Source organism: Panthera onca, chromosome A3 (genome assembly GCF_046562875.1).
Source record: "Panthera onca isolate mPanOnc1 chromosome A3, mPanOnc1 haplotype 2, whole genome shotgun sequence".
In the NCBI taxonomy this organism is placed as follows: domain Eukaryota; kingdom Metazoa; phylum Chordata; class Mammalia; order Carnivora; family Felidae; genus Panthera; species Panthera onca.
Genome location: NC_138341.1, coordinates 130,323,734 through 130,336,256, shown reverse-complemented (window position 1 = coordinate 130,336,256; position 12,523 = coordinate 130,323,734).

The window sequence follows — 12,523 nt, the reverse complement described above, 5'->3', positions numbered from 1 at the left end:
TTCCTGGCTTTTCATCTCCAGAGCCTAACACACTGAAAACAAAACCTAGATTTTCTTTACCTTCTGTAATCTACTTTCACATTCTCTTCCTGGCTACCCGATTGTTTATATCAGGACTTCCCAGCCTCCGCACTATTGACATTCGGGGCCAAAGAATTCTTTGTTGTGAGAGCTGTCCTGGGCACGGCAGGGGCTTGAGCAGAATCCCTGGCCTCTACCCACTGGGTGCCGGGAGCATCCCCCAGTTGTGACAATCAAAAACGTCTCCAAATGTCCCCCGTGAGCAAAACTGCCCCTGGTTGGGGACCACTGGTTCATATGGATTTCTCTTTCCCAGGTATGCCGGCCAGATTAACTGTTCCTGGCCTTACCCAGCCGGTGAGTCACCAACCCAGGAGCCATTTAGTTTTTAAAACCAGGAATACGTGTCTGTTGTCTATACAGCTATACTCTATTAACAAACCCAGACATTTCTTTTTGAAACGGGGAAGATTATCACAAAAAATTGTTTTGGAGGACATCACAGGATGCAGCGGTGGCTCCCTTCTGGAGGGCTCCACCGCTCTCTCCGACCGGGAGCATGGGCCGCCCTCCCTAACCGCTGCAGCTGCACGTTGATGAGGGGTCATTGCAGAAAAATACGGAAAGAACCTCGAATCCTTACTGCCCTCTAGAGAAATTCCGGCAGAAGAGCTCGATCTGCCGCAGTCAGCAGAAAAACAACACCGCCAGACACAACCGTGCCTGACAGTTGTAACGCAAACAATTTGCTGAATTTTTTGAAAGACGAGCCTACCAGACCCTTCCTTCACGATCTCTCTCGCCAGAACCAGGGGCCCACGTTGGCTTCAACGTTGACGCAATCGTAGTCTGGCCAATTCCAGGTCCGCTCTCCGGCAGGATGATTTTAGGCCCACAGATGAATCCAATTCCGATACTACTCTCCGAAGTAACCGTGGGCCGTATTTAAATGCAAACACTCAGGTTTTATTTTAAATGCGCAAACTCAGGTTTGTACAAATGCGTTCTCCGGCCTTTGGGTACTCGCCTAGCAACAGTCATAGAGAGAGAGATTTCTTGTTTATGCATCTCAGAAACACCAGGCCTGAGAAGGTAATTCCCTAATTCTTCCTCTTTGCATGAGCTTTTGGCAGGTGGGAACTTTCCAGCATGTTGTGGAGCTAATCACTTTTTATGTCTTGAAAAAAAATTTTTTTTTCAACTTCAGACATTATTTTGATAAAGACTTACTTATTACTTAATGATCATCTATATTCCAATGAGAGCTTCAACACAGACATTCAAGTGAGTTTTCCCTACCACAGCCCTGAAAGAGTTATCCTAGGTCTAACTCATGTCTGTTTAGCACGGTTGGAAATAAATTTTTTTTTTAAATTAAAAAATAACTTTTAAAAATATATGCTTGAAGACATACACTAGATTCGAAATCTTGCATTTCCAAATCATTGTTTCCATTATGACAGGCAACAGCAAAAAAATGCTGAATGTTTATGCCTAATGGGTTTGCCCTTTGCCGGACAAATCCTTTTAGCTATGGCAGGGAAACATATAATTTTATGGGCTCTTGGAGAGAGCGCACACTGCCCTCTTATGGTTACACGTGCTCATAATTTTATGGGGTCCCCCTGATCAGGTTCCAGAAGGCTGCAGAATGTTACTACCAAAGGTATATCAATAATCCTATAGATTAATGGGTACCCATGGTTATCTTTACTTTTCCACGTTTCCACCCTCTTGACAGGGAAGATACTTGATCCTTTCCTTTGTTACCAAGAGCTATGAGAGCTCCTTTGCCAAAACGGAAATACGTCAAAAAATAATACTTAGAATATGTGAATGCCATCACACACAAAATAACATGCACGTGCATATACCACAGATATAAAGCCTCAACAAAATAGTGGCTTACTCCTAAGTAAAACAAATTTTTCTCTGAATCTGAACTATCAATAGGTAAGTCCCCTGTGATATCAGAAACTCAGATTCAAAATTAACACCCCCCCAAAAAAATTAGAAAGATTTGGGGGGTTGTAGCCAAAGCAGGAGTCTATAAAGGTTTTTTTTTTTTTAATGAATGAGACAGAAAATATGGTGTAGCATAAAATTTCCCCCAAGCCCTTTTTCAAGTCAAGATACAGCGCTGTGACCTCGTGAAAAGTGTACGAACTAATCACATTCAACTGCTTTCACCTACCAAATTATAGGTGCCTCCTCATTTTGCTAACCCCCAACAGCTAAGAAAGGGGAACAGGGTAAAATAAAAGCCAGCATTTTCACTGTCACCACAAAGCATTGGAACTGTAACCAAACGGAGCTGTTGATCTGTGGAAATGTAAATGTCACTTCTAAATATAGCATTAGGGAGCCAGAGAATCAGCATTTCTGTTGATGAAACACCTTTTCGGGAAGTGGCTTGTGCAAGGCAACGCTTCTCCCCAGCACAGGCAGCATCACGAATCTTCCGCCCCGCCCCCCATCCCGGAGGGGCCCTGGTTCGTGCGCAGAGCTGAGCACGTTCTCGCCCATTTCCTTAACCTGCTACCGCACCAGATTGTGAATCAAAGCAAATAATTTCCTGTTCCTCTCTCCTCTTGTCTTAAAAATAAAAAGTAGAATTTCATTCTGCCTCGTAAGGATCCCTTATGGTTGGGGAGGCTTGCAAATTCAAAAGAAACCCAAAAATGGGTCCGTGGGCTGAACCATGAAAGTGAGCTGCTCCTGCGATTTGGGGGTTGACCGCAGGGCACCAGCTGAAGGGACACTGCCGTGACCAGCTATTTAGCCTCGACTCGCGCTGTGCTGTTCGTCCCTCCCTCGATCATTCTGGAATGCTTTCGGCTTCTAGAATAAGCCATCCTCTTTCCCACCTCGGGTCCTTTGTGCACTCAACATCTTCCACACGCTTTATATTTCCAGCTCTTACCTTTTTCCACCTCAGATTGTCACTTTCTGGTAGGAGCGTCTGTGACATCCTTAACCCCGTGGCTTTAGCCTATGATAATCAGGCTGGGCCTGTACCTTCTCCTCAGAAGAGCCCATCTTTAGTTGAATGCTTTGCTGTAGCCATTTGAAATCCTTAATTTTGTTAACAAGTGAGGGCCCTGCGTTTTCATTTCCCACTGGGCCCCACAACTCATGTAACCAGTCCTGATCACCGCCCTTGGTTTCCATCATAAAACGGAATTTGTAATTGTTTATTTATCAGTTCATGGAGGTGGGGGGAGCGCCAGGGAGCTGATCCGTTTTGTCCATGAGGGTGGACATGGTGTCTATTTTGTGATTGTCTAATCCGGGACTGTCCAATAGAATTTTCTGCAGTGATGAAAATGCTATTTCAGTGGTCCAGTATGTTAGCTGCTGGCCACATGTGGCTATCGAACACTTGAAATGTGGGGCGCCTGGGTGGCTCAGTCGGTTGAGCATCCAACTTCGGCTCAGGTCATGATCTCAAGGTTCGATGAGTTCGAGCCCTGCATCGGGCTCACTGCTACCAGTGCACAGCCCGTTCAGACCCTCTTTCCCTCTCTCCTGGCGCCTCCCTGCTTGCACTCTCTCAAAGATAGATAGATAGATAGATAGATAGATAGATAGATGATCGATAGATATTTTTAAACGTTAAAAAAAATGAACACTTAAAATGTGGCTAACGCAACTGAGGAACTAATTTGTTTTATTTAACTTTAATTAACATAAATTAAAAATTGACATAAGCTCATGTGCCTGGTGGCCGTTATGCCGGGTACTTCTAACCCCTAAATCCTAGCACAGCTGGTAAACCCATCCAGGATATTATTAGGGCTTTCTCAAAGAAGCTCTATGGCAGTGATATGGCATATTGGTATAACCCGTCAGAATCCCTGAAAGAGCTTGTTGAAAATACAGGTATGGCTGCCCCACCCTCTAAGACTCTGATTAAGCAAACGTGTAGAAGGTCCAGGCATCTGGAATATCCCCAAATTTGAGAAACACTATGTTATAGTTTATGAAGGAAGCTTGTCTTTACATCAATTATTTAAATCTCTTTAGTTCCTCCCAATAATGTTACTACAAATACCATCTCCAGGTCAATTCTGTGGCCCCCAACGTGTCCCGACTGCAACCAATGGTGTTTTAAGCAGTATCTAACCCAGTCAAATTTGGGTGGAGAAAAATCCATCTATCATCCCTTCACTTTTGTTGCAATGAACTTTGACCTGTTATTTTGACTCTCAGGAGCCAGGAATGATGGAAAGTTTTTTGTGTTGTTTTTTTTTTTTTCCAAAGCTCAAAAATTATTGGTTCAATGGTACACAACACCAGGGGAGTGGTAGGACTTTTTTAAGGAGATATGTAGATCTCAGTTAGGAATTGTCCAAGGTATGAAGGTGGAAGGGGAAGTAGCAAGGTCTTTTTTCATAAATGGGGAGTATCTCCTTTTTTAATGACTTGATCTAATCTTATTCTTGCTTCTCACACACAGACACGCAAAAATGCAAAAGGCTGTTAATGTCCAACCCTCTCTTTATGTACCTTTGTCTTTAACCATTATTGTAATTCAGCCCTCCAACATGAGCATTTTTTCCTCCACTGAGCTATCAAAGACACCTTCCTAATCAACATTACACACAGTAGCATAATAGATGGCACCACAGTGAATACAAGGATAAGCTGTAATTCACTCTGGGGCTCTGCTGATGTCATAAACCGCACAACCAGCTTTATGGAGAGCGGCTGAGCCCAGAAAGCGAATTCTGATCTCGGCTCACTCTGGGAGCCATCTGTTAAGGAAACAGATTTAAATGCCGACCTTTTCATCTCTGTCGTTTACAGAGATTTCAAACTTTTGCTGTAAAATTTAAACTTTTCAGCCACGAACAGATTAAAATTCCTTCCTGGAATCACATTTGGTTTTGTATTCCCTCTTTGAATTGACAAATAGATTAGTGGTCTTACCACCCATTGCTACAAAATGGTGTTTAAAAAAGAAGAATGCACCAGGCTATGGTGATGGGGTAGCTCGGGGTGCCTGTTCCCAATGCCAGAACTATCTCCCACTCTAGAGGCTGAAAACCAGTGATTCACCCTCCCAGCCTCCTTTGCAGAAAGTGCTGGCCATGGGATCCAATTTTAGCCAATGAGACATAGAGGGGTGCCTTCTGGGAATGATGTTCTCCTTGTTTCAAGGAGAGATGCATGCCTCCCCTCTCCAGCCCTTGAAACTTTGGATGCTCAGTGGGGGGTGCGTTAGTTGAAGCTGCGGCAGCCATCTTGCAATCATGAAGGGACATAACGGAAGGTGAAAAGCCACTGGCCAAGGGGGGAGGAATAGACAGCTAGAAAAGTCGGCGTGCTTGGTTGGTCTTGCTGAGATGCGGAGCTGACCAGCCCCAGCACTGTCTACCTCCAGCCTTCTCGTTAAGTAAATCCGGGTGACCATTGAACAATGCAGGTTTGAACAACTTGAGTCCAATTACACGTGGATTTTTTTTTTATAAATACAATACATACTATAAATGTATTTGTTCTTATGATCATTTATTTGTTTGTTTTAAGTAAGCTCTATGCCCAGCACGGGGCTTGAACTCATAACCGTGAGACCAAGAGTCACATGCTCTGCTGTCCGAGCCAGCCAGGTGCCCCATCTATGATTTTCTTAGTAACATTTTCTTTTCTCTAGCTTCCTTTATTGTAAGAATACGGTATATAATACAAATAACATACAAAATACGTGTTGGGGCGCCTGGGTGGCTCAGTCAGTTAAAGGTCCGAATTTGGCTCAGGTCATGATCTCACAGTTGGTGAGTTCAAGCCCCACATTGGGCTCTGTGCTGACAGCTCAGAGCCTGGAGGCTGCTTTGTATTCTATGTCTCTCTTTCTGTCCCTTCCCAGCTTGTGCTTTTTTTTCTCTCTCTCTCTCGAAAGTAAATAAACATTAAAAAAAAAATTAAAATTCAAAATATGTGTTAATCGACTGTTGATGTTATCAGCAAGGCTTCCTGTCATCAGGAAGCTATTAATAGTTAAGTTCGGGGAAGACAAAAGTTATACGTGGATTTCCAACTGCACGGGGATTTGGCATCCTTAACCCCCACGTTATCCAAGGGCCAACTGTAACTTACACTGGGTTCCTCCAGGGAAAACCCTGAGACAAGCATTGGGCGCAAATAATTGACATGGAAGACAGGCCCAGGAGGCAGCACCAGCAGGGGAGCGGGAAGTAAGGCCGGCAAGGGAAGGAAACCAGTGCAGAGTGTGCTGATGGACAGGTAACCCCCGCGGACATCCAAGGCCCAGTGAGGAGAAGACCCTCAGGCAGAGAACCTGCTTTGAGTAAAAAGCCAGCGGCCCGTATGATGACACCGTGTCTGTGGGAGGCTGGGGGAAGGGATGATGGCAGGTGGAGTTCTCATACCTCACCAGCTGCTTCTACAGTCAGCCATAAAGGTCTTACATGCGGAGTCTCTATTTGTTGATGGTCTGTTACGGTTGCAGACGTCGTCCTAACCGACATCACCATGGAACCGTTCCGCTCAGTAACTTGTACCCCTCAAGTTTAACTGGAACCCCGTACCAGTGAGGTGACATGAACGCTAATTCATTCGGCAGGTTCCTCCAGAGTGCTGGCTCGGCGTCCAACACCAGAAGAATAATGGTGAACCCATCAGATGTGGTCCCTGGCCAGGTGGGATTGGGCACAGAACAAATAATCCCTCACGCTCCCAGCTAGAATGCGACGAGTGGTGGTAAGCGTTCTAAAGGAAGAGGATATGGAGAGAGTGCCACGAGTTGAAAATGCAGAGTCAGGGAAGGGTTTGTGAATTAGGGTAGAGGGGAGAGTCGGACACAGCCGGCAGACGAGAGAGAAATATTGCCCCTAATCCTTGCACAGATGAGGGAAGGAGAACCACTGGGTAGGGCATTATAGAGGCCCCAATAAGGTTCAAATAACCTCTTTCACGGGAACAGAAAATAAGAATTCGACCCTCACGCAAAACCTTGTCACTAGATGGTTTGACTGAAAAGTAAATTGGATCATTACAAGAGCCATCACTTTCTCTTGAAACAAACAAGAAGTCAGAGCCAAACTAAATAAATTCTGATCTTCCTGCTCCTTCGGACTAGAACACAACTCCTTTGGGACCTCATCCTTGCAGAAAGAGTTACTCACAAAAACTCATTTTTCCTGTGGAAAAATATCCCCATGCTTTACCACACTTTGGCTCTTATCCTCATGCACATGTAAAGAAGATCTGATTCCAAAGATGTGTGTCTTACAATGTCAGGTTCACGAACGCACCCACTGCCTGGGGTTAATCCTCCCTCTTCCCCTGCTTCTAATCCTTCCATCACTTCCTGAGACTTAATGCAATGCCATGGAAACCCTGGGGGACTGCAGAGCGCAATTGGAAAATCACTACTCTAGAAGTTTCTGTTTTACAAATAGTAAGTCCAGATATATATGTATATATAAAGATATTGTTGACCATCTAAGTTGGGGGCTAGCAAATCATGGCCCTGGGGCCAAATCTGACCCACCACCTTTTCTCTAAATAAAGCTTTAATGGAATATAGCCACCCCCACTCATTTGCATATTGTCCACACTGCTTTCGAATGGCAGAGTTGAGTGATTATGACAGAGACATGTATAGCCTGCAAAGCCTTAAAATATTTACTCCTTGGCCCTTTATGGAAAAAGTTAGCCAACCCCAGATCATAATCTAAGTCATTATCTGCAAGAAAATAGCAGAAGATACTCATCCAAACTCTAGTGCTGGCCCCTGATGACAATTGGATTGAAGCGAAAGCACAAAAGGGTAGGAAGAAGTCCAAGAAGAGTGAAAGGGAACCACCGTGGGACCAGGAGGCATCTGGGAAGTAAAGGTAGCTTCCTCCCTCTCCAGGCTCTCTGGCAAGCTCCAAATCACCTCTGTTCCTGGTCCTCACCTCTGGGGTTTGCACGTGCAGTCCCCTCCGCCTGCAACCCACTTCCCTCCTCCTTCTCTGTACGGGCTCAGCCTGCATCCATCCACTGCCATCTTCAATGTCATACCTGCTAGCCATCTTCCGGAGTCCCCCCCCCAGGGCTGGCCAGCTTCCGTCATCTCTGCTCTCACCTTGCTTTCTCTTTTCCTGGACTCCCAGATGTCACTGTGTGAACCTTGGGGGTTACTTGTCTGGTGCTGGTACTGAATACCAGCTCCATGAGGGCAGGGCTACACCTGATTTACTGTGGCATTAATGCCAGACTCTAAAACCGCTCCTGGCACATGGTAATACAAAAAGGTTTGTTAAGTGAATTATTTTGTGTGAAGGTTTTTGGATGGAATCACGATGAGGAGGGTTTGGTGCATATACATCAGGGAGAATTACACATTGTCTGTCTTAGGCATTGATCCCTGGCCCTACCTTATGAACAATTTCCATGAGATGAAGCGTGGGTGGGAGATGGCCAGACAGAGAAGACAGCATGTGCAAGAGACTTAAGGCAGGGAGAAGCAGGGGGCACTGGAGGCATGGAAACCAATCCAGCATGGCTTGAGCAGAGAAAGCCAGAGAGGAAGAAAGCCAGACCGTACGAGACCCATACATCATGTTAAGAATTTTTTTTTTATCTTATCCTAAGAGCAGTGGAAGAGTCACAGAAGGTTTTAACTAAGGCAGGGGATCATATAATCTGCACCATCAGCAGCAGAAGTTGTGAATTCACAGGTAGCAGATACACTTAATTGACTGCCTGCCATTGTGCTAGATATTAGAAACAAGATGCTTAGGGAATCGTTTCCCCTGAAATCAAGATATTTCATATAAAGCAAACATAACTACGGTATGATAGGGCTTCAGGAGAGTTAAGCGTAGGTGGCCGTGAAGCGAGCACCTGAAAGGAGCCTCTACATTTTGCTCAGATGCAGAAAAATAGTGAGTTCCTAGAGGAAACCGTTAGGACTGCTCTTTATTTACTAAGGGCAAACTAGTAAAAGAGTAATTCAACCCAATGGAAGTATTCTGTGGCCAAAATATATAATAATCATCATGAAGAATCTGAAGACATGAAAATTGTTCATAAGAAATCATTAAGTGAAGGGGCACCTGGGTGGCTCAGTCGGTGAAGCGTCCGACTTCGGCTCAGGTCATGATCTCACGTTTCGTGAGTTCGAGCCCCACGTCGGGCTCTGTGCTGACAGCTCGGAGCCTGGAGCCCACTTAGGATTCCGTGTCTCCCTCTCTCTCTGCCCCTCCCCCCACTCGCGCTCTGTCTCCCTCTGTCTCAAAAATAAATAAACATTAAAAAAAATTTTTAAAGAAAGAAATCATCAAGTGAAAAAGCAGAATTCTAATTCTAATATATACCAGAGGATGGCAAAGCCTTTCTGTAAAGACCCAGATAGTAAATATTTTTATGTTTCATGGACCATATGGCCTCTATCACAACTACTGAACTGCCTGATCTGTCTGTTGGAGCATGAAAACAGCCATAGACAAAATTCTGAGTGAATGGGCATGGCTGTGTTCCAATAAAACTTTATTTACAACAACAGGCAATGGGCCATATTTGGCCCTTGGACTGTAGTCTGCTGATGCCTGAGCTATCACATATAACAATTATAACCAAGTAAAGGTATAATGTTTATGAACATAGACAAAAGGGAACACAGAAGAACGGAAGGGTTCTTTGTGTTTGGGGAATGGAATTACCAGTTTGGTGACCCAGTTATTTTTGCCTGCTCGGCACTTATTTATCCTTCTGACTTGGGGATGGGAGAAGGAGAGAGAACTGCCTTTCCATCATCTTTAATCCATGTGATCCCTGGAGCGAACCCGCCCCCAAATCCAAAGTAAGGCTGAGTTCCCAGAACTGGCCCCTATCAGTCATTTCATCACCTTGGCCATGGTGGCTCATTCAGAGAGGAACATGGGCCCACACAGACCAATGAGAACCACTCCCTTGGATTTTTTTTCTTAGTGTTGAGACCTCCTACTGCTGAGATTGCTAAAATTATGGTGTCGGAGGCTGGAGTTGCTTATGATCGTCTTGCCACTTCAAGGGTAGGTCCCGCTCAAGAATGATGCCCACACATCGCAAAACAGAACTACAAAATGAAGAAACATGACGCCAGATGGACATTACGTGAGTTTCCGGATGGAGCCTTATCTGAAACAAGCCCTATTTCTGGATTTTTCTGTGACTTAATCCCATATGTTCTTTCTCCATCTTAGCTTGCTTCAATTCAGTTTTCAAAACTCCTAAATGAGGTCATCGTTAATGGGTTTCTTTCTTTCCTTATTCTATAAAGTCCTTTAATATCCTCATACTATCACTTTAGCAACAAGTAAAATTGAGAGAAGATGGATGAAAAGGCACCATATTTTAAAAATTCATTTCTCAAATGAAAGTCATGCTCCATTTTTTTCACTCTTCCTTATCAGTTGACTGACCTGAGCCAATTGCGAGCTCTTAAATTTGACCAAGAGAATCTAAGTACTCTCTCCAAAAATTGACTGGAAGCCTATTTTGAAGAAAATATATAAAGACAGGGCTATAGTGAAGATCACAAATGATGACAATAGAAAATAATTCAGGAAAGACCATCTTTCTCTGCAGAAATATAGTGACATATGTAGGACAGCTAAGAGTCTCCACGAGAGGGTGAAAACGATCCGTGACCATCACGTGGCCGCCAGCTCTAGAAAAAAGACTTTGGAAGAAAACACAAATCTGACAGTGTCACTGCCGTGCTTAAAACTCAGCAATGATTCCCGGTTGCCTACTTGAGCCCAAACTCCCAGAGTGGATATGATTTTCACAGAACACAAATTTGAGTGTGCAAGAAATATAACCGTCTTTTGTTTTTCTATAACTCAATTTAATTTCTTTTTTTTCTCAAGTCCGCAATCTACCTAATAGGAAATTTAGTCACTTCCGGGTAAATGCCATCATTTTGAGTTAAACACAATCAATTCAGGATTCTGCATGCATGCATACATATGCACACACACACACACACACACACACACACACACCCTTTCCTTCCCCCTTGGGGAGCCACCAAGGAAGAAGATATTCTGGAGTATAATCACATCCGGAAGCAGAATCTGGTCTGTCGCTATTCTCTGCTCTCTACTAGTATCTGCTAATATTTTGTGGTCTCTGGTGTTGTTGTCTTTTATCTCCCAGCATGCACTGAGATGTCCATGTTACCCTGCGTTTCTGGTTATCAGATCTACCAAGGTCAACACACACGTCCAGGTCCAAGAGAGCCACTCTACTGCCAATCCCCACAACCACGTTCAGCAAGCAAGCAGCCAATGGCCTCTCTGGGCAAAGATGCTTCCGAATAGTGGCGAGAAGGACCCTCCTTAAATCCCATCGGCCAGAAATTGGTCGAGGAGTCACTCATAGCCACAATCAATGCTGAGAGGTGTCATTATTGTTCTCAGTGACACATGCCTGGGTAACCTTTGGGGGATCCAATTCCTGAGAAAGAAGAGGAAAAAGAAACCTATCACTCTCTGCCTTGGGTGTTTAATATACAACTCAAAATTGTTCGAGATATAAAGACAATCACAGAGAAGCAGCAGGTCGGCTATACTGAGAACAAAGAACAAAGGAACAAAGGAAGACAATAAAATTAAGAGCAAACTTAACATTCATAATCACAAAGTGAAGAAGGTTTTAAGACGCACCATGACCAACAGCTGAACCAGGAAGGCAAAATCATCATCAAGAGCTGGGGGTGGGAGGGCAGATTCCAGCGAACAGAAGTATAAGAATTGAGGCCACCTCAAAACGTGAACAAACTTTTCACAGCCATTTTCTCAATCTTTAAGGGAAATAAACTGAGCGTGAAGCAGAGAAGGTGAGAAAAACACAGCTTATAAATGGAAACGCACCAAACAAAGTGGAAAATTCACATCAAGCCCGCAGATAAGTCTCAGAACAAAGGGAAGCTTCTTAGGGTCAGAAAAAGGAAAATGAGTCTCTCACATAAGAAAATGTGACGGTGTGGAGGAGGTAAGCTTCAGGAAGAAACCAAGAAGGTGCGCCCACCTAAAGCTGACCCACGGATTAGTAAAACTTAGGTATCAGGTTTTGTAAAATGGAAAATGGCATGCAAGCTTTACCCTGGAGTTTGAGAGCTTGCATTTTTCATTCGCCGGCTTTGTACGGTTCTAATTCTCAGGAAGAGAGAGAAGAATCTGCCTGCTTTAAACAACACGCAAATTAAGGTGTGACTTTTGGCTCCCGTTTTTATTATATATAGCTATCATCTGCTCTGGAATAAGCTGGATTTCTTCCACTGAGTTCATATCTCCTTCTGTCTTTTTTAAAATGCATTTTAAAGCCTCGTGTCTCTTCTGGAAGATCTACCATAATGTAACAACAGATTTTAAAGCTTAATGTATATTAAGCAGGATGCCAACAACCACAATCTAATATAGTCCTTACCTTTTCCTGACAATGTGAATTTTAATTAAGTGCATAATGCATCATTAAGATCCGAAATGCAGAATATATTTTTGAT